Source organism: Mustela nigripes, chromosome 3, assembly GCF_022355385.1.
Source record: "Mustela nigripes isolate SB6536 chromosome 3, MUSNIG.SB6536, whole genome shotgun sequence".
NCBI classification, from domain to species: Eukaryota; Metazoa; Chordata; class Mammalia; order Carnivora; family Mustelidae; genus Mustela; species Mustela nigripes.
Genome location: NC_081559.1, coordinates 56,012,660 through 56,036,684, shown reverse-complemented (window position 1 = coordinate 56,036,684; position 24,025 = coordinate 56,012,660). Strand labels below are relative to the sequence as shown.

The following is a 24,025-nucleotide window of genomic DNA, read 5'->3' as shown; positions in this document are numbered from 1 at the left end:
TGAAAGGATTTATGAGTTTATGGTATATTAATAGTAGTAGGTAGTAGTACCTATTTCACTACATCTTCGTTGGATTGGGTTATATTCATCATTTTTAGCCATTGCCAGTTGCATTGCAAAAAAAGTATACCTTATTGGGGCGCCTGGGTGGCTCAGTGGGTTAAAGCCTCTGCCTTCGGCTCAGGTCATGATCCCAGGGTCCTGGGATCGAGCCCTGCATCTGGCCCTCTGCTCAGCAGGGAGCCTGCTTCCCTTCCTCTCTCTCTGCCTGCCTCTCTGCCTGCTTGTGATCTCTGTCTGTCAAATAAAAAAATAAAATCTTTTAAAAAAAAATTATACCTTATTTAATCTGCATTTCAGTGACTAACTAGAATGAGCGTCTTTCAGTTAACCTGTTTCTCTTTTGTGATTTGTCTTTGACATTGCCTCTTACTGTACAGAGGTTTTAGTACATTTATTATAAATTATAAATTCTAAGTATTAATGATATTATGCTATTAATATATTTATTATAAATCTTTAACTTATTTAATAGTTTTTTATTTACAGAAATGTGAAATACTAACTTGTCCTTTCTAGATTTTTTTAAACATTCTTAATATTTTTAAGCTTAGAAAATGTCTTCTTGCCAGGGCACCTCGGTGGCCCAGTGGGTTGAGCAACTGACTCATGATTTTGGCTTAAGTCATGGTCTTGAGATCATGGGATCGAGCCCCACTTTAGGCTCTGCGCTCCACATGTAGTCTGCTTGGGATTTTCTCCTTCTCCCTCTGCCCTCCCCCCTGCCTGCTCATACTCAGACTCTCTTTCTCTCTAAATTAAAAAAAAAAAAAAAAAGCCAATGTCCTCCTCCCCAGAGTTTTTATAGTCACTTCTCATATATTTTATTCTTTGACATATAATTCTTTCCTTTCCTTTTTTTTTTTTAAAGTAAACTCTGTGGCCCAGGTGGTGCTCGAACTCCTGACCCCAAGATCAAGAGTTATGTGTTCTGCCAGGCATCCCCTTCCCTATTCCTTTTTGCTAGTAAAACTACACTTTAATGCTCATATTAAGGCCCAAATTCCCATCAACACTTGGTATCTGTACCACATTTCTGCTGTATACTCTAAAAAATTTGTATTATAGGGAATGTTGAACTAGACCACTAAAGGTCAACTTTTGAAGGCACTGTCAAATTTTTATTTTGTTTCTATCTCTTGTAATAAAAATTCTTTATTAAAATACTAATTTTATTGGATAATACTCAGCATTTTAAAAATAAATGTTCCTTGATAAAGTAGGATTATCATCCTGGTAAGTAATTCTATTATATTCATTAGCTGCCTGAATTATCACTATTTGAGAATACAACTTGAACCTTTAGACAATAAATTCTTATATTATCTTATATTTGTGCCATATGTTTATTTGTGATAAAAGTAAATTATACATGTTACTCTACAACTTGCCAATTATTCTTTCTTACAGCTGATCATATTCATTGTCCTTTCCTTTTTTCTTTATATTAATTTTGTTGTTTTCTAATATTTAAGAAAACAGGGTACAAATGACATAAAACATGTTAGTTTTAGATGTACAACAAGATTTGTTTTAAAATTAGAGGTGTATTGTTGACTAAAAAATTATCAAATGTTTTGAAAAGTACAGAAAATATTAAGATAAAAATGTCAAATGTCCAAAATTTTATTACTTGCATTTTTGTTTTATTTTATATTGAAGTTTATTTAATGAAATGAAAGTCTTCATAATTGAAAAAACAGCAAGTTAGTTTCATAAACCTCCTCTCTAAAAACAAAACTGAGGGGAACTGGCATAAAGTGAAATGGTTTTGTGCTATCAAGTAATAACAAATAAAAAATCCTATTAAATTAAGCAAAAAAGCACATTGGTGACTTTGGCAATAATAGTTTCAGTGAAGTGGTTTAGACTAAAGCTAAAGAGATAGGAACATGAGTTTGGATATTGTTACTGTTGTTTTTAAGGGAAATGAAAAGAAATTGGCAAGTTTCTAGGAAAAAAAAATATGGGCTTGAAGGTAACTTTCTTGATGATGAGAAGGACGGTATAGGGGCAGGGAACATAATTTAGAAATTCTTTGAGAAGTGGGATGACATGGGTTTCAGACCCATGTTAGATTGATTGACATCAGCTAGAAGGAGGGGTAACTCTATATTTAGAGGGAACGAGAGGGTGTGGATGTTTATAGCAATCATATTGGAGCTTTGGTGGAAAGAAATATCAGAGTTCAAGTTTCAAATACCAGAAATTCTTCAAGTAGAGGGGTATATGGGTGCCTTAATTGGTTAAATGTCTGATTTAACTCTTGATTTTGGCTCAGGTCTTGATTTTATGGTCATGAGATTGAGCCCCTGTCAGGCTCTGTGCTCAGCAAGGTGTCTGCTTGAGATTCCCTCCTCCCTCTCTTTCTGCCCCCCCCCCCCAACTCATGCAGGTTCTCTTTCTTAAATAAATAAATAAATCTTTTTAAAAAATTTCTTCAAGGGGCACCTGGGTGGCTCAGTGGGTTGAGCCTCTGCCTTCGGCTCAGGTCATGGTCTCAGGGTTCTGGGATGGAGCCCTGCATTGGGCTCTCTGCTCAGCGGGGAGCCTGCTTCCCCCTTTCTCTCTGCCTGCCTCTCTGCCTATTTGTGATCTCTTTCCGTCAAATAAATAAAATCTTTAAAAAAAATAAAAGAAATAAAAAAATTTCTTCAATAGCCTCTTTGCTGGTTTTTCATAAAACAAAGTTTTAATTTCTGATCTTTTTTTCTATGTAAGTATTTATGTGTTTTGTTTTCTTTTTTTACAAAATAGGTACTTGTAGGGACGCCTGCGTGGCTCAGTTGGTTGAGTAGCTGCCTTCGGCTCAGGTCATGATCCCAGCATCCTGGGATCGAGTCCCACATTGGGCTCCTTGCTCGATGGGGAGCCTGCTTTTCCCTCTGCCTCTGCCTGCCATTCTGTCTGACTGTGCTCTCTCTCTCTCCCTCTCTCTCTCTGACAAATAAATAAAATCTTAAAAAAAAAATTAGTTTCTTGTACTTTTTCATTCTTTTTTACTTTATTAGTTCTTTTTTTGGATTATATCAGGAGGCATTTTCTCATGTCATTAAATATTTTCAAACAGTATAATTTATTCAACTACCTAAGTTTAGGGCATTTAAACTATTTGATTACATATAATATATAATGAAATAATATAACGTCAAACATCACTAAGCCTTTGTGCATATTGTAATTTATTTCATTAGGAAACATTCCAGGAGATTGAATTGTTGGGTCAAACCATAATGAATGGTTTACATTTATGCAGTGGTATTCTGGTAAATATTAACAACTGGTTTGTGTGTTGGCGGAGGGAGTCTTGATTTATATTGTGTGCTCTTTTCCCTGGTGTAAATACTCCTGACACGGCCTATTTCATTCCAATAATTTAATACCACTGAACAGAATTGGAAGTGTAGACACACAATTATTATACAGTATCTGTACCAAGTTGATACAATAGATGTAAATAACCTCAACAGCTCAAAGAATAATAAAATGTGGTAAAATAATTAGAAAGTGATAAATTTTGAGTATTTATTGCTTTATTTTTAATATAATTTATTGATTGTTAAGTTTATACAATTAATTTTTTAAAAGATTTGTGTATTTTATTTTATTTTTTTAAAAGATTTTATTCAATTTATTTGACAGAGAGCAAGAGAGCACAAGCAGGGGGAGCCACAAAGGGAGAGGGAGAAGAAGGCTCCCTGTTTGAGTAGGGAGCCCAAGGCGGGGCTTGATCCCAGGACCCTGAGGTCATGACCTAAGCTGAAGGCAGATGCTTAACCGACTGAGCCACACAGGTGACCCTATGTGTTTATTTCAAAGAGGGAGTGGGAATGGAAGTGGGAGTGAGAGTGGGAGAGGGACTGATGGAGTGGAAGAGAGAATCCCAAACAGACTTCCTGCTGAGCACGGAGCCCTACGCTGGCTCCATCCCACAACCCTGAGATCATGATCTAAACTGAAACCAAGAGTCAGACACTCAACTGACTGAGCCACACAGTCATCCCTATATAATTTAATTTTTAGAGATGACTGTGTTTAACAACTGGGTTGCAAAATTCCTAAAAATTTTAACAATTGACTCTTGTGAACTTCTATGAACAAGGTCTAGCAAATCACTATTTTCTTTTTTTTCCTTCTCTCTTTCCCTTCCTTCTTCCCTTTTCTGATATTTATTTTGGAATCCTACCCCCATATTGTTATTTTCAAAATAGGAAAAAATACAACTATTTAGAAGACCAGTGTTGCATTCTTTTTGTATATGGCTCTAAGGTTTACTTTGCTTTACTCTTGAATTTTTATCGTAGGTGGAATCTACTTAAGTGAGAGGTGAAGTGTGAACTCTCAGCTTTTTTTCCCCACAAGACATTCAATTTCTCCTGAAACATTGTGGCATAATTCTTACTGGCTATTGATTGAATTACTCAACTTTCTTATTTTTTTCTAATAATTTATCAGTTGATTCTCTAGTTTTCTTTATATGTAATCATGAGATAATTTTGTTGCCACACTTCTAATATTTACAACTTTATTCTTTGGCGCAAAGAATTAGTTGCCTAGTATTAACACTGAGCATACCGTTATTTTTTTCTGATTTTTGAAATGCTTCAAATACTTCATCGTCTGTGATACTCATTTTGGTTTGTTAGATGTGTTTTTGAGAATCAGGTTAAGCAAGTATTCATTGATTTCTATTAAGACTTTAACATATTCAGAAAGGAGATTGAAATTTACTTAAATACATGGGCAACTTGGTAGTTCTTGATGGCTTTCTCTATTTATTTTAGTGTTTTGTTTTGTCTTTTAAAGATTTTATTTATTTATTTGACAGAGTGAGCCCAAGCAGGGGGAGTAGCAGGCAGAGGGAGGAGCAGACTCCTCACTGAGCAGGGAGCCCAATGTGGGGCTTGATCCCAGGCCCCTGGGATCATGACCTGAGCCAAAGGCAAATGCTTAACCAACTTAGCCACCCAGGCACGACTACTTTTCATTTTACAATTTGTGCTAGACAAAGGTTTAGATGTTGATGGTATTCGATATTTGGGATAAGCAACAAGATGAACTAGACAACAGGAAATACAGTTTGTTTTCTTCTAGAACTTTTTTGGTGAATCTCTTGAGATTTGTGTTGTGGGTGTACCTGTAATCCTATATCTGAGGGTCAACCTTTGATTTTAGCAGTTCCCCTGTTTCAGGGAGAGCCTGACATACCTGTGGATGGGGGATATTAGTAGGGGGAGAATTGCTACTCTGTAATACTGTGGATTATGAGTTTGGTATGGTGAGTCAGTACTTGTGTCTGCTTAGTCAAATTTGATCATCACTTATAAAGCTGGCTCCTTTTCAACCATAATGACAGGTTGAGGAAAATTAAAACAATGAGGCCTAAAGGCCCCTTGATGTCTTTCTGCAGTGTGAACACAAGAGCCAAGCTCTGATTTCCACTTCTCTTATAGGCCTTCCATGTTCCTAAACTTCAGTTCTACAAGTTGTGGGTTGGGACATTTCAGAATTTTTCAAAAAAATTTCAGATTTTATTTCTTAAAATCTGCCCCTTATGCTCTTGGGACATATGTGTATGGAGTCAGAGTCTTGTTATAGTGTTGGTATTTTCCCTGACTTTTTTGATGATGGCGTTCTTATACCAGTTTTGGGCCTTTTGGGTGGATTTTTGGGGAGGGATTATGTGAATGAATGCTGTTTTATTTTTGTTTAAGGCTCTTTTCATATACTCATGAAATGTTCCTCAGGAGAAGTTGTACTATCTTACACTCCATCCCGTGGACTTTGAGAATTTTTTTAATGTATTCTTTTTTTTTTTTTTTTTTTTAAGATTTTATTTATTTGAGAGACAGAGATTACAGACAGGCAGAGAGAGAGGAAGGGAAGCAGGCTCCCCACTGAGCAAAGAGTCTGTTGCAGGGCTTGATTCCAGAACCCTGGGATCATGACCTGAGCCGAAGGCAGAGTCTTTAACCCACTGAGCCACCCAGGTGCCCCTTTTTTTATTGTATTCTTAATGGGAATAATTTTATTTTAATATGTATATATATATATATTTAAGATTTTATTTATTTATTCAAGAGAGAGTGAGAGAGAGAGAGAGAGAGGGAGTGAGGGGAGGGGCAGAGGGAGAAGACCCCAAGGATCCCAAGACCCCAGGATCATGACCTGAACCAAAGGCAGATGTTTAACCAACTGAGCCACCCAGGGATTCCTAATTTGTATATTCTTAATTATTACAAATAATCATATGTTTTTGTTTACTGGGGAATTATATTTGTATTTGAATTGTTTAAAAGAAATTATTTTTACTAAGATTTTTGGAGGGATATGCTCATAGTAATTTTAAAGATTTTTCTTGATCCCCTCCACCCCAAAAGCCTGGTCTTACTGTGAGGTTTATGGGTGATTATTTTCTGGATGTCATCACCCTGAGATCACAGCCCAAGCTGAAATCAAGAGTCTGGGACATTCAACTGACTGAGCTACCCAGGCATCCCTCAGGACCTTTCTTATAAGAGGATTAATATTTGGATGCATAGAAGTAAACAGACATACATTCCAGATTGTCCGTAGATAAAGATGGAAAAATTTGGCCAAAGTTTGTATGTTCACTGTGGAAAACAGTGGTTGAAATGTAGATTTTGGGCATATTCTTTGTTTTCTGATGTTTACAGGTTAGCACATCATGTATTTTATAAATGAACATTTATTTTCATTTTATTATTTTAGTTGTCACATAGAGGTAGGGGCTTACATTTTTGTTTCCCTTAACAATAAGAGCAAGCACATTAGATATGAGTTTTGTCCAAACTACACCTCATCTTAATGCTTTACTTCATCATTTACTTCTTAAGTGTTTGTTCTAGGCAAGGAACTCTCCAAGTTAAGGTAGGAAGAAATAAAAAGGTGAATAAGATACCTTATTGATTATCTAATTTAGCAAAAATACTCAAGTTTATCAGCATTATTTAGCATGTTTTAAATCCTTATATAGCAGTATACTGTACGTATCATTTTCTGATGTGCTTTTTCCACTAATCTTTGTGTTTTAGTTTCTGTGGGTCAGGAAAATGGGATTGGCTTAGGTGGTTTTAACTCACGGTCTCCCTTGAGGTGGTTATCAAGCTTCCAGTTGGGACAGCAGTCATCTCAAAACTCAGCTGGGGCTGGAGGATCTGATGCCAAGCTTAGGTTATTATTGACAGTTCCTTATTGGCTATTGGTAGGAGGCCTCAGTTCTTTGTTACGTGATCATTTCCATAGTGCTCCTTCTGACATGGCAGCTTCCTTCCCCCAGAGTAATGAGAGAGACAGAGACAGACAAAGAAAGCAAACACAGAAACATAGACTCTTTGAAGTGACAATGTTTTGAGAGGGGAAGACGAATATTTTGAATATAAAGCAACTTGGCAAACAATAAACAGTTCAGACGATCTAACAAAGTAATGATTTAGGATACTAACAAACTTAAGATGACCCCAGAAATATTTAAAAACTTTGCTGAAGGAATTTGTGTTCCAGGGGTGCCTGTGTGGCTCAGTGGGTTAAAGCCTCTGCCTTCGGCTCAGGTCATGATCCCAGGGTCCTGGGATTGAGCCCCGCATCAGGCTCTCTGCTCAGCAGGAAGCATGCTTCCCCTCCTCTCTCTGCCTGCCTCTCTGCCTACTTGTGATCTGTCAAATAAATAAATAAAATCTTAAAAAAAAAAAAGAAATTTGTATTCCAGACACATAGTGTTTCATTGGTATTTTGTGTGTGTGTGTGTGTGTGTGTGTATATATATATATATATATATGAAAGTTTAATACCAGTATTAATAGAAGGTTTATTTTCATTCTTAAAGGTAGCTGCTTTGCTTGAAAATAAAAAAGTCCCATTAGAACCCACTGTTTCAAATAAAATCAAAATTAAAATGAATCACAAGATATGCTGTCATATTTTAAAGCCTTAATTCTAGTACTGTGAATTTTGTGATGGAAGGTAAATCTAGACATTTGGTGATTTTAGAGTTTTGCTTAGTTTTGTTTTTTGGCCACCCAAAGTGGGAGTGGAATCAAAATTTTTAGAAGTTATAATGAAAATGTAAATACTTTTCTGTGAAAACAAGGAAAAAATAATGGACTGGAAGTATCTTTAAAATCATATGAATTGTGATTCCATTCTTCCTTTTCATATTTTACCATTCAGTACTTGACTATCCTTCTATAACTGTTATCTTAAAATATTTGCTTCTGCTTCCTGATTCTACCTTTGTTACCATAGAAACAGAAGTGGACTAGGGAAATTGGCAAGACAACCAGCAACTGAAATTAATGAGGATTCTAACTCTTCACCTGTAGTAGTTGTATTTCATTTACAACTCCTGTTTTAAAAATAAGCAATGTAAGGACTGTTGAGCAGGAGAAAAAAAACCTGAAACTTAACTCTCATTTGCTTCAGACTTGTTCTTTTGCCTAGAAAACTGTTAGGAAAGAACCTTTCTAACAGCTCGGAAAAGAGCTTTTCATTCTTGTGAATGGTTAGACTACTATCTCTTCTGTGATGTTATACCTTTAGATGTCTATAATATGCTTTTCTGTTATAGCTTTAGATGTTTATAATATACTTATCAGTCATAGGTTTTAAAATAACAAAACCATAGGTTTTCTAGAGAATGAGATGTGATATTATGTGATGCAAGTCTACTGTAGTCAATATGTTTCCACACATACTACTTAAGTGAATCCGGAAAAAGAGATATGGATCTTAAATTCTGAGAAGGTATTAAAAATATTATATGTAATCAGACTATTACTTGTTTATCTTGTTAAGAAATAAATGTTTTAAAATAAAGTTGTAAAATGTAAAATGTTACTTTTAAAGGTATTTAGAAACTTCCAAAAGGTACCTTTTTGCATTTAAAAAATATTAGACTAATTTAAAAACGTATTTTTTGTTAAGTAATTTCTTTGCCTGTTGTGGGGCCTGAACGCAAAACCCTGAGATCAAGAGTCACATGCTCTACTAACTGAGCAAGCCAGGTGCCCCTCTTTGCATTTTTAATTTTTTCTTGAAATGTAGGTAAATCTGACAAAGTTCACCTTGTAAATAGATGAACTATTCAAGATTGCTAGAAGTTTGCTTCCTTCAATGTTTTTCCCCCTTTTTTACAATTAAGACATAGCACATTTTTAAGTATTTTTTGCCTTAGAAACCCAAATTTAAGCTGCTTTCCTCTGGTTGCTTCCTTAAAAATTTTAAATTCCTGTATTAAACCTGCAGGCATACGTCAAAGATATTGTGTGTTCTGATCAGGACCACAACAATAACGTGAATATTGCAATAGAGTGATTCAAATGATTTTTTTGGTTTCCCAATGTGTATATAAGTTATGTTTACCCTATACCATAGTCTGTTTAGTGAGTAATAATACCATTATGTCTAAAACAATGTACAAATCTTTTTTACTTTATTTGACTATAGTTGATATACAATATTATATTAGTTTCAGGTATACAACTTAGTGTTCGATAAGTTTACATATTATGCTATAACAATATCACTGACTATGTTCGTTATGTTGTGCCTTTTATTCCTGTGACTTATTCATTCCATAACTGGAAGGCTATATCTCCCATTCCCCTTCATCTGATTTGCTCAAACCCCCTCTCCCATCCTCTATGGCAACCATCAGTTTCCTCTCTGTATTTATAGTTCCAGTTGTGTTCTTCATTCCTTCATTTGTTTTTGTTTTTGTTTTTAGATTCTACTTATGAGTGAAATCATATGACATTTGTCTTCCACAGTCTGACTTATTTCACGTAGCATAACACTTTTGGTTTATCCGTGTTGTCTCACATGGCATCATCTCAGCATTTTTTATGGTTGCATAATAGTCTCCACAGTGGAACTGCTTTTAAAGCTGGAGTCAGTCCTCTCAAATCCTGCCACTGCTTGGGGTGCATGAGTGGCTCAGTTGGTTAAGCAGCTGCCTTTGGCTGAGATCATGATCCCTGGGCCCTGGGATCAAGCCCCACATCTGGCTCTGTGCTTGGCAGAGAGCCTGCTTTTCCCTCTGCCTGATGCTTTCTGTCCCTCTCTCTCTGCCAAATAAATAAATAAAAATCTTTTAAAAACCCCAAACCCTGCCACTGCTTTATCAACTATGTTTATGTAATATTCTGAGCCCTTTGTTGTCATTTCAGTAGTCTTCACAACATCTTCACCAGAAGAACATTCCATCTCAAGAAACCACTTTCTTTGTATAGCTGTAAGAAGTAACTCCTCATCCATTAAGGTTTTATCATGAGATTGCAGTAGTTCAGTAACATATTAAGACTCCACTTCTAATTGCAGTTCTCTTGCTATTTCTACCACATCTGCATTTCCTTCCTTTACTAAAGTCTTGAGCCAACCCTTCAAATGTTGGAATCAGCTTCTTCCAGACTCCTGTTAATGTTGATATTTTGACCTCTTTCTATGAATCATAAGGGTTCTAGAATGGTGAGTCATGTCCAAAGGTTTTCTATTTTTTTTGCCCAGATCCATCAGAGGAATCACTATCTGGCAGCGATAACCTTACAAAATGTATTTCTTATGTAATAAGACTGGAAAATCAGAATTACTCCTCCATCCATGGGCTACAGAATGGATGTTGTATTACCAGACATGAAAACAACATTTATCTCCTTGGACATCTTCATCAGAGCTCTTGGGGAATAGGGAGGGCCAAGATAAGGGAGAGAGATCCATCAGTGGCGCACTCAGAATACACTCAACATTATTATCCTATAACTTTATTAAGTTCATCATCTTATATGGGCATGGTTCATGGCACCCCAAAATTAAATAGTAATATCAGAGATCACTGATCACATAGATCATCATAATAAATACAATAATAATGAAAAAGTTTGAAATAAACACTTCCAGGGGGCACTGGTTAGGATCTTCCACCTAGGTCAACCTTCATGCTTACTCATGCCTGCAGACCCAGTACTGTCTCTGCTGTGCCCAGTGCCCCATGCATTGGGCTTCCCTGTTGCAGGATTCTGCAGCCAGTCCAAACTCTGCTGCCTCAGCCTCTGCAGCAGCCCGAAGTGGGAGTGGGCCTTTTGTGGGGCACTTAGGGCTTCTCTGCCTGCAAATGGGATGGATCATCTGAGCCACCTGTGCTCTCGAGTATCCTGGGGCTGCAGCTGCAGCATGCTATATACCCAGGGGACAGAGCTTTGGTTGAATTACTGAGTGATGCAATTAAGGAGGAAGAGAAGAAGCAGAAGCAAAAGTCCTTCCCCAAGATACTGGGAAGTTGGGAGCTGGAAGTGAATGGGACAGAACCAAAGTAGTGGGGAAAGTTCCTAGAGAAAAGTTCCTTCATTGTCACTCTCAACATTAACAATAACATCCTGGCAACATTTGATAGGGAAGAGGAGCCCTCCCAAGCAGAGGGTTGAAGAACAGGAGCCTGAATTGACATCCATTCCCGGTTTCATGGTTGAAGTTATAAAGAATGTGGCAAGAAGGCCCTATTGCTAGACTGTCACTACTGTCTAGAAGATGAGCTTGGACAAGAAGAGGAGGACAAGAGTGATACTTTCTCCAGGGAAATGACCTTTTAGTCCATTGGCGAGCCTGATGGGAAGGACACTCAACACCAATCCCTTGGCTTGGACTCTCTATGACCCCCTGCTGGATTTCCTGGCAGGCTGAGGGGTGGATAACACTTTAGTAGATGAGTTAGTGGAGCTCAGCACAGCCCTGAAGCATCAGGAAAATTACTTTTCTTGAAGATCTCAAAAGGTTTTGTCAAGAGCCAGTTGAGCATACAAGACATTGAACATTTTAAATCTATGGCAGGTTTTGCTTTGGTCATAGAACACACCTACTCTGAAGCCAGACACACACATGTTTTGGGGTGGTTTTCATTGTAATAGCATGGAAAATTATTCACATTTAAATTACTACCATTGCCCTCTTATTTACTATTAATTTATTCTCTACAAATCTGTTATTCCAATTTTTTTGTATAACATAATGGGGAACAATAAAATTGTTTTATGTCCTTTCTCAAAAAGAAAAATTGAAATATTCCAAGAATTACCAAAATGTGACACAGAGACACAAAGTAAGCAAATGTTGTTGGAAAAATGGTACCAATAACTTGCTCAAGGCAGGGTTGCTGTAAACTTTCAACCTGTAAAAGCACACACTGTGAATGCAGTGGAGTACCAAAGTATTGTTTTTTTCTTGTTGTTTTGATCCTACAATGTTTACATTGTAAACATTGGGTTTTTTTTTTGTTGTTTTTGAAGAACTTTTTTTTTAAGGTTTTATTATGTATGTATGTATGTGTGTGTGTGTCTTTGAGAGCAAGAGATAGAATGAATGTAAGAGTGGGGCAGAGGGAGGGTCAAAGAGGTAATCCTCAAGCAGACTCCATGCTGAGCGTGGACCCTGATTTAGGGCTTGATCTCACAACCTGAGCCAAAAATCAAGAGTCGGATATTCAACTGAATGAGCCACCCAGGTGCCCATATTTTCAAGGAACTTTTACTTGTTTTCTTTTTGAGTGGCTGATTAGTGGTAGCCATTTTTGCCAGCCGTCTTTTTTAATATTGTCTCTCTGTTTTGGAGTTGTCATTTCTTAAGATGACTCATAATTCATGGCTATATCTAAAAATTTTTATACTGTAGATTAAAATTAAAGTTTATTTAAGTATGTTTATATAATGACAAGCTGTAGTTATCAAAACTATTTTTCTTTTACTGAAAAAAAATTTTTTTTGGATCATTCTATACTGTATACCATTCACTGCAGCATTGAACAGCTACTGTTGGTAATTCATTTGACTGGGTGCTGTGGGTGTAGAGATGCGTAACACTTTTCTCTCTGTTCATAGGCTATCAGGGGGAAACAGTCAGGTAAATAATTAAATAAAGTATGAGAAGTATATCAGAAGAAACAGATTTAATGTAAAGAGGTAGCTCTGAGGAGATGAGTAATATTTTAGGGAGAAAGTCAGCATATTGTTACACCCTGAGGGCAAAGACTGCATTTTATCATCTAAAAGTTACATGTTTACAACACAGCACTGGACCTTAAAATTGGTAATATAATCATAGTCAATAAATATTAGTGATTAAACAAGTTGAAATCTTAGCAAATTTTTGAAGAATTGAAGTATGTTCACGTGGGCAAAATGGTAAAATATAGGCTAGCAAATAATGTTGGAGGATCAGGCTAACAAGTGATGAAGATACTTGCAGATAATGAGACATCACTAATGTGGGCTTTTTTAAAGTTATGTTTTTGAAAGGGAGAGAGGAACATGATAAGATTGAGTCAGATTTCAGTTTTTTGTTTTTTTTTTTTTTTTTAAAGATTTTATTTATTTATTTGACAGAGAGAAATTACAAGTAAGCAGAGAGGCAGGCAGAGAGAGGAGGAAGCAGGCTCCCTGCTGAGCAGAGAGCCCGATGCGGGACTCGATCCCAGGACCCTGAGATCATGACCTGAGCCGAAGGCAGCGGCTTAACCCACTGAGCCACCCAGGCGCCCCAGATTTCAGTTTTAAAAAGGTATCCCTACTGGCATTGTGGATAATGCAGTTGAAGGAGAAGAGGGATGCTATCTTTTCTTAGTAATGAACTTTAACATGTAAACATTGTAGGATCAAAATTTTAACTGAACATCTATAATTAAGCTTTTTCCCGCTACTATTTCAAGTTCTATTTAAATTTTAGTTAACACATAATCTAATACTAATTTCCAGGATGGAATTTAGTGATTCATCACATATATTTAACACCCAGTGCTCATCACAAGTGCCCTCCTTAACACCAACCACCACCCATTTAGCGCATCCCCTCTAAACTCAGGCTTTTATACATTAATTTTTTATTATTTAGTTTTAGGGTTTATATTATGCCAGTCTATTTTATGTGGAATAACTTTAATTTTTCAATACATTTTTCATTATCCTTATGATATGTGATTAAGTTTTTAATGTTCAAAATGACCAATTCATATATACCAGTCATATTTGGATATATAGCAAGGAGAATAATTAGTGATCTCACTTAATTTTTTTTTTTAAGTAAGAAAAATTTATAAGCTTGAAGTTGTGAACTAGTTCAATTAAAGATTAGCTAACACTTTTTTTTTTTTAAGAGAGAGTGCACAAGCAGGGAAGAGCAGAGGGAATCTTAAGCAGGCTACACACCCAGCGTAGAGCCCATCTTGGGCTATCTCATGAACCTGAAATCATGACCTGAGCTGAAATCGAGAGTCCGACACTTAACCCACTGAGCCACTCAGGCACCCTTAGTTAATGGTTTTAAGTAGCTTTATAACAAACTTAGCAACAATTTGCAAGAAAACTTCTGGGTTATTGTAGAATTAGGTGATTTAATTACTTCCACTCAGCAGATACACATATATATACACATATATATGTGTGTGTGTGTGTGTATATATATATATATATATATATATCACATGTGGATATGAACACATATGGATATGTATATATACATATGTACATATGGATATATATATTTATCTCCCAGAACCTTTCACACACGAAAAAACAAAATTATTTGGGTCACAAAATGAAAGCAGATATTTTCAAGGTAGTAATAACTGTTAGTCTTCATCCTAATAAATCCTTTTTTACAGTGCCAGATGTAAACTTCTAATCATATTATAATTATCACAGACTCTAGGTCATCGATTAATTAATAATTGACAATGGGTTTTTAACATTAATATGATATTTAATATTAAAGCTGTAATTGTGAAATATGTTATCATAAAAACAATAATCTGCATCTTTACCACACATAAAATAACCTACTAAATACATTTAACATATTTACTAATACTTCAAAAGTTTCTGAGTGAACAATATAAAAGTGACTTTTGCTGAAAATATGGAATACGTAGGCATGCAAGGAAGAAAGTCACTTATTTAGGCCAGTAATGTTGAAAAGATTATTTTTGAAAAGATTTATTTATTTATTTATTTATTTATTTATTTATTTGAGAGAGAGCACAGAGAGAGAGTGAGAAGGAGAAGCAGGCTACCTGCTGAGCAGATAGCCCAGCTCAGGGCTCCACCCCAGGACCAAGAGCTCATGACCTCAGCCAAAGGCAGATACTTACTAGATGGAGCCAACTAGATACTCTGAAAAGATTATATTTAAGTATGCATTGAGGCAGCAAACAAGTCACAATTGACAAAAATGCCCTTGTCATTTATTATTTTTTAAAATATGTATTTATTCATTTTAAAGAGAAAAAAATCTGCTTAAAAATGGAATAAGCAACTATGTTACATTATAAAACTAATATGTAGGATATACCTAACTGATTTTGTTAGATGATTCTAAGTGTCATGAAAACGTCTCTTATTTAAGGAAGAAGGAAAAGTATGTTAACCATCTTAACTATATTTCTAGTATGGAATTAAAATTTTTGAAAATGACTTCTAGCCACTGTTTGCCAAATTTACAGTAACAGAAACTTCCTACCCAATGTAGTTGGAGGTGACAGATAATTCATTTAGTCAAGACAGTTAAAATGGGAAATCATTACAAAGGTATATATACACATATATATACATATAAGTGTAAACATTTAATAACCCAAAAGCTTCACACTTTGCGACTTAAAAAATCTGTTAATGGGGAGGGGGAATTTGTACTTTTTATTTGATGGATCCCTAAGTGGAAATCATTGTGTCTTTACTGAACCCACACTTATGAAATACAAGTTTCATATCAGATTCCTACAAAGCCTTCTGGGTGCAGAGTATATTGTTATGAAGTCTTCTGTCAATATGTATGCTTGTCTGCTTGTCTTATCTAATTAACAATAACTTGAAGTAAACTTTCTTTTGCACCCATTTCATTGTTTTTTGTTCATTGTAATTTCATTCATAGTAATGAAATTACATTAAAAGCCGTATCAAATATTACTAGCCTTTTTTGAAAAAGTTTTTTTATATGTTTGAGAGAGAGACACAGAGCATGGGCATCGGAAGGGGCAGAGGGAGAAGGAGAAGCAAGCTCCCGCTGAGCAGGGAGCCCGATGTGGGGATCAATCCTAGAACCCTAGGATCAGGACCTGAGCGGAAGGCAGACTGAGCCATTTAGGTGCCCCAAATATTACTAGCCCTAATACATTTCAGAAAAAACAAGATTTCCTAGGTATACAAATCTAATACTGGGAGCAGAAATAGTATGGCCAACTGGAAAGAGAAAGAAATAATTGACAGTAAGATTTTTGCCTTTGCAAAACTTCTTTGTTCCATGTGCCTAGTGTTTATTACGGAACCCATCATCAAATCAAATCATATTTGAGAGATATCTCAAAGAGATCTTGGCAGAGGTAGTTCTGGGGGTCAATCCCAGGACACTCGCCTTTCTGCTCTCTCATACTCCAGCCTGGGGTTTCATTAGATGGATATAATTCCTTTTGTTTTCCTGTAGTTGCTTCATATTACTCACATTTCCCTTTTGCATCATCATGTTTTCCTTTCTTGGATTATTACCACAACATACTTGGAAAAAAGATTCTTCTTTTCATTCCCTTCGTTATTGCCATAAATTCTCTGCTTTTCATTTAGCAGAATTTTATTTGCTACCTATAATACTCTGTTACCATTTTTTTTTAAAGATTTATTTATTTGAAAGAGAGGGAGCACGTGGTCAGGAGGGGCAGAGAGAATCCAAGCAGAATCCTGGCTGAGCAGGGACCTCCCCTTCCCCTCCCCCGACTGCTGGGCTCCATCTTCAGACCCTGAGATCACAAACCGAGCTGAAACCAAGAGCCGGACATTTAACCAGCTGAACCACTAGGGCGCTGCTCTCCTACCATTCTTTCTTTCTTTTTTTTTTTTTTTTTTAAAGATTTTATTTATTTGTCAGAGAGAGGGAGAGAGAGCGAGCACAGGCAGACAGAATGGCAGGCAGAGGCAGAGGGAGAAGCAGGCTCCCTGTCGAGCAAGGAGCCCAATGTGGGACTCGATCCCAGGATCATGACCTGAGCCGAAGGCAGCTGCTTAACCAACTGAGCCACCCAGGCGTCCCATCCTACCATTCTTTCTTGATTTGGCTTTAGTCATTCTTTTGCTTCACGTAACCTCCAGAAAACTGTTCTTGTCAGTGTCGCTGACAATTCTCAATTCTCATTTTCTTGACTAAACCTGTAACATTTAACAAAGTTTATCACTCTATACAACTCTAAACTTTCTTTTCCTTTCCCTTCCACAATTTCATATTTTGTTTTTCCTCCTAGTTTTCTATTTTCTCTTTTCTTTGCTGGTTTCTCTTCATGTCTCCATCCATACCCCAGGCTTCACTCGTTGCACAGCTTCTGTTCTTGAACTGTAACTGTCTTAGTGAAGTAGTTTCATCCCCTGGATTTAGATAGCATTGAAATGCTAATGACTCCCCAAGTTGCTTATTCCATTTTTTTAAGCAGATTTTTTTCTATTTCAGTATAATTGATGTATAACATTGTATCAGTTTAATGATATTTATATATGATATGAAATAATCACCCCATTAAGTCTGGTTACCACCACTCATAGTTACAAATTGTTTTTCTTGCGTTGAGAACTTTTAAGATATATTCCCTTAGCAGCTTTCAGATATGCAATATATTTTACTATCCATGTTACTATGCTGTACATCTCATGATTTATTTATTTTATAGCTGGAAGTTTGTAACCTTTGACCTTTTCACCCATTTCACCTATTCCCCTCCTCCTGGGCTGGTAACCATCAATCTGTTCTCAGTATGTATTCTTTGAACTGTATTTCTTTTTCTTTTTCTTTCTTTTTTTTTAAGATTCTACATATAATTGCGATCGATCGTATGGTATTTTTATTTCTCTGACTTATTTCAGTTAGTATAATGCCCTTAACGTCTATCCATTTTGTCACAAATGGAGATATTTATGCTTTATGGCTGAGTAATACTTCATTGTACATATATACATTTTCCTTATCCATTCATCCATCAATGCATACTTTGGTTACTTCCTTACTATTATAAATAACACTGCAGTGAACATATATATCTGCGGGTAAGTGTTAGTAGCTTTTACTTTCTTTTAATAAATACCCAGAATTGGAATTGCTAGATCATACAGTAGTTCTAGTTTTATTTTTTGAGGAACTTCCGTACTGTTTTCCATAGCGGGTGCACTAATTTGCATTCTTAACCAACAGTGCATGAGGGTTCCCTTTTCTGTACGTCCTTGCCAGTACTTGTGATTTCTTGTTTTTGTTTTTGTTTTATCACAGCCATTCTAAGAGTTGTGAGGTGATACCTCATTGTGGTTTTGATTTGCATCATCTTGATAATCACTGATGTTGAGCTCCTGTGGACCATCTGCATATCTTCTTGAAAAAACGTTTATTCAGATCCTTTGCTCATTTTTAAATCATATTGTTTCTTATTTTGCTACTGAGTTGTAAGAGTTCTTTCTATATTTTGAATGCTAACTTCCCATCAGATATATGATTTGCAAATATTTCCTCCCACACAGTAGGTTGCCTTTTCATTTTATTTTTTAATGATGGTTTCCTTTGCTGTATAGAAACTTTTTAGTTGGATTTAGTCCCACAAGTTTACTTTCACATTTGTTGCATTTGATTTTGGTGTCAATTCCAAAAAAATGATTGCTAAACCCAATTGCAAGGAACTTAACCCCCTATGTTTTACTCCAGGTGTTGTGTGGTTTCAGACTTTATGTTCAAGTCTTTAATCCATTTTGAGTTGATTTTTGTGTATGGTATAAGATAGTGATCCAGTTTCTTTCTTTTGCATGTAGCCATCCAGTTTTCCCAATACCATTTATTAAAGAGCTTGTCCTTTCCCTGTTGTTTATTCTTGCCTCCTTTGTCACAAATTAGTTGATTGTATGTGCATGGGTTTATTTCCAGGCTATTTTCTTCCATTGATCTTTGTGTCTTGGTTTGTTTTTATGGCAATACCATATTGTTTTGATTACTATAGTTTTGTATTATAGTTTGAAATCAGGAAGTGTGATGACTCCAGCTTTGTTCATTTTTCTCAAGATTGTTTTGGCTATTTGGAGTCTTTTGTAGTTAAATACAAATTTTAGGATTTGCTTGTTCTATTTCTGTGAAAAATGCTATTGGAATTTCTTTTTTTTTTAATTTTAAAAATATTTTATAAACATAATGTATTTTTAGCCCCAGGGGTACAGGACTGTGAGTCGCCAGGTTTACACACTTCACAGCACTCACCACAGCACACCCTCCCCCAATGTCCATAACCTCACCACCCTCTCCCTTGCCCCCTCAGCAACCCTCAGTTTGTTCTGCAAGATTGAGAGTCTCTTATGGTTTGTCTCCCTCCCGATCCCATCTTGTTTCATTTATTCTTTTCCTACCCCCCAAACCCTCCATGTTGCATCTCTACTTCCTCACATCAGGGAGATCATATGATAGTTGTCTTTCTCCAATTGACTTATTTCGCTAAGCATAATACCCTCTAGTTCCATCCATGTCATCGCAAATGACAAGATTTCATTTCTTTTGATGGCTGCATAGTATCCCATTGTGTATATATATATATACCATATATTCTTCATCCATTCATCTGTTGATGGACATCTAGATTCTTTCCATAGTTTGGCTATTGTGGACATTGCTGCTATAAACATCCGGGTGCACGTGCCCCTTCGGATCACTACGTTTGTATCTTTAGGGTAAATACCCAGTAGTGCAATTGCTGGGTCGTAGGGTAGCTCTATTTTCAACATTTTGAGAAACCTCCATGCTGTTTTCCAGAGTGGTTGCACCAGCTTGCATTCCCACCAACAATGTAAGAGGATTCCCCTTTCTCCACATCCTAGCCAGCATCTGTCATTTCCTGACTTGTTAATTTTAGCCATTCTGACTGGTGTGAGGTGGTATCTCATTGTGGTTCTGATTTGTATTTCCCTGATGCCGAGTGATGTGAAGCATTTTTTCACGTGTCTGTTGGCCATCTGGATGTCTTCTTTGCAGAAATGTCTGTTCATGTCCTCTGCCCATTTCTTGATTGGATTATTTGTTCTTTGGGTGTTGAATTTGCTAAGCTTTTTATAGATTTTGGATACTAGCCCTTTGTCTGATATGTCGTTTGCAAATATCTTCTCCCATTCTGTCAGTTGTCTTTTGGTTTTGTTAACTGTTTCCTTTGCTGTGCAAAAGCTTTTGATCTTAATGAAGTCCCAATAGTTCAATTCCAGCCTTGCTTCCCTTACCTCTGGCGATGTTCCTGAGAAGACGTTGCTGTGGCTGAGGTCGAAAAGGTTGCTGCCCGTGTTCTCCTCAAGGATTTTGATGGATTTCTTTCTCACATTGAGATCTTTCATCCATTTTGAGTCTATTTTAATGTGTGGTGTAAGGAAATGGTCCGATTTCGTTTTTCTGCACGTGGCTGACCAATTTTCCCAACACCATTTGTTGAAGAGGGTGTCTTTTTTCCACTGGATATTCTTTCCTGTTTTGTCGAAGATGAGTTGACCATAGAGTTGAGGGTCTATTTCTGGGCTCTCTATTCTGTTCCATTGTGTGTCTGTTTTTGTGCCAGTACCATACTGTCTTGTTGTTGACAGCTTTGTAATAGAGCTTGAAGTCCAGAATTATGATGCCACCAACTTTGGCTTTCTTTTTCAATATTCTATTGGCTATTTGAGGTCTTTTCTGGTTCCATATAAATTTTAGGATTATTTGTTCCACTTCTTTGAAAAAAATGGATGGGATTTTGATAGGGATTGCATTAAACGTGTAGATCACTTTAGGTAGCATAGACATTTTCACAATATTTATCCTTCCAAGCCAGGAGCATGGAACATTTTTCCATTTCTTTGTGTCTTCCTCAATTTCTTTCATGAGTACTTTATAGTTTTCTAAGTATAGATTCTTTGCCTCCTTGGTCAGGTTTATTTCTAGGTATCTTATGGTTTTGGGTGCATTTATATATGGGATTGACTCCTTAATTTCTCTTTCTTCTGTCTTGTTGTTGGTGTTAAGAAATGCAACTGATTTCTGTACATTGATTTTATATCCTGACACTTTATGAATTCCTGTACAAGTTCTGGCAGTTTTGGAGTGGTCTTTTAGGTTTTCCACATACAGTATCATATCATTTCCAAAGAGTGATAGTTTGACTTCTTTGCTGATTTGGATGCCTTTAATTTCTTTTTGTTGTCTGATTGCTGAGGCTAGGACTTCTAGTACTGTGTTGAATAGCAGTTGTGATAATGGACATCCCTGCCGTGTTCCTGACCTAAGCAGAAAAGCTTTCAGTTTTTCTCCATTGAGAATGATATTTGCGGTGGGTTTTTCATAGATAGCTTTGATAATGTTGAGGTATGTGCCCTCTATCCTTACACTTTGAAGAGTTTTTTGATCAGGAAGGAATTCTGCACTTTGTCAAATGCTTTTTGAGCATCTATTGAGAGTATCATATGGTTCTTGTTCTTTCTTTTATTAATGTATTGTATCACATTGATTGATTTGTGGATGTTGAATCAGTCTTGCAGCCCTGGAATAAATCTTTCTTGGTCATGGTGAATAATCCTTCTAATGTGCTGTTGGATCCAATTGGTTAGTATTTTGGTGAGAATTTTCGCATCTGTGTTCATCAAGGACATTGGTCTGTAATTCTCTTTTTTGATGGGATCCTTGTCTGGTTTTAGGATCAAGGTGATGCTGGCCTCATAAAATAAGTTTGGAAGTTTTCCTTCCATTTCTATTTTTTGGAACAGTTTCAGGAGAATAAGAATTGGTTCTTCTTGAATGTGTGGTAGAATTCCCCTGGGAAGCCATCTGGCCCTGGGCTTTTGTTTGTCTGGAGGAGATTTTTGATGACTTTCAATCTCCTTACTGGTTATGGGTCTGTTCAGGTTTTCTATTTCTTCCTGGTTCAGTTGTAGTTTATATGTCTCTAGGAATTCATCCATTTCTTCCAGATTGCCAAATTTGTTGGCATAGAGTTGTTCATAGTATGTTCTTATAATTGTTTGTATTTCTTTGATGTTGGTTGTGATCTCTCCTCTTTCATTCATGATTTTATTTATTTGGGTCCTTTCTCTTTTCTTTTTGATAAGTCTGGCCAGGGGGTTATCAATCTTATTAATTCTTTCAAAGATCCAGCTCCTAGTTTCATTGATTTGTTCTGTTTTGGTTTTTTTTTGTTGTTTGTTTGTTTCTATTTCATTGATTTCTGCTCTGATCTTTATGATTTCTCTTCTCCTGCTGGGTTTAGGCTTTCTTTATTGTTCTTTCTCCAGTTCCTTTAGGTGTAGGGTTAGGTTGTGTATTTGAGACCTTTCTTGTTTCTTGAGAAAGGCTTCTCTCACTGTTTATTTTCCTCAGTACTGCCTGTGTCCCACAGATTTTGAACTGTTGTGTTTTCATCATCATTTGTTTCCATGAATTTTTCAATTCTTCTTTAATTTCCTGGTTGACCCATTCATTCTTTAGAAGGATGCTGTTTAGTCTCCATGTATTTGGGTTCTTTCCAAATTTCCTCTTGTGATTGAGTTCTAGCTTCAGAGCTTTGTGGTCTGAAAATATGCAGGGAATGATTCCAATCTTTTGATACTGGTTGAGACCAATTTATGACCCAGGATGTGATCTATTCTGGAGAATGTTCCATGTGCATTGGAGAAGAATGTGTATTCTGTTGCTTTGGGATGGAATATTCTGAATATATCTGTGATGTCCATCTGGTCCAGTGTGTCATTTAAGGCCTTTATTTTCTTGTTGATCTTTTGGTTGGACGATCTGTCCATTTCAGTTAGGGGAGTGTTAATGTCCCCTACTATTGTTGTATTATTGTCAATGTGTTTCTTTGATTTTGTTATTAATTGGTTTATATAGTTGGCTGCTCCCATGTTAGGGGCATAGATATTTAAGATTGTTAGATCTTCTAGTTGGACAGACCCTTCGAGTATGATATAGTGTCCTTCCTCATCTCTTATTATAGTCCTTGGCTTAAAATCTAATTGATCTGTTATAAGGATTGACATCCCAGCTTTCTACTGATGTCAATTAGCATGGTAAATTATTTTCCACTCCCTCACTTTATATCTGGAGGTGTCTTCGGGTCTGAAATGAGTTTCTTGTAGGCAGCATATTGATAGGTTTTGTTTTTTTATCCATTCTGATACCCTCTGTCTTTTGATTGGGGGCATTTAGCCCATTTACATTCAGGGTAACTATTGAGAGATATGAACTTAGTGCCATTGTATTGCCTGTAAGGTGACTGTTACAGTACATTGTCTCTGTTTATATGCCTATAAAGATGAAAAAAATTTTATTTTTAAATTTCTTAAAAATCAGTTGATAAAGTATGTTGGTTGGGAGAATAAAGAAAAAGAAAGTGGAGTGAATTTGCTTGGGCTGGAGACTAGAACAAACCCGGAGCTAGATTTAGGGTATATTTTGATCTATTAGAAGAAGGTGTACCCCAAATTTTTTAGAAGAAAAAAAACCCCTGTGTATACAAAAAATAAAGTTAGATACAATTAGGATAAAATATGACTATAATAATGAAGGTTCAAAAATGATTATTATTTATTATTTTATGAAAGGTATTAAGATAAACTAGTTAAAAAACGTTAGAAGAGGAATGTGTAAAATTTAAAATTTAGCAGAAGAAAAAAATATTAATTAACTGCAAGACTAAAGAATCATGGGGAGAAAGCCATGAATTCCATGGTTTGCTTTCTCCTCCTCTGGAATTCCGCTGTTCTCCTTCATTAAGTGAACTTGATCGTGGCTGGATTTCTTGTTGATCTTCTCAGGTAGAGGCCTGTTGTAGTGATTTTCAAGCGTCTTTGCTCGAGGCAGAATTGCACCAGGGCCAGGTGCCAGCCTAAGTAATCAGCTCAGGTTCGATTTCAGGAGCTTTTGTTCACTGAATGCTTTCCGTAGTGTTCTGGAGGAT

The 24,025-nt window shown here is 36.3% G+C and overlaps 1 protein-coding gene and 1 pseudogene across 17 annotated transcripts in view; both read left to right on the top strand.

Moving 5' to 3' along the window:
* BAZ2B (bromodomain adjacent to zinc finger domain 2B) overlaps window positions 1-24,025 on the top strand; it is a 313,348-nt gene that overhangs the window by 13,328 nt on the left and 275,995 nt on the right. The window lies entirely within an intron of this gene.
* On the top strand, window positions 11,023-11,881 carry LOC132014469 (complement component 1 Q subcomponent-binding protein, mitochondrial-like; annotated as a pseudogene).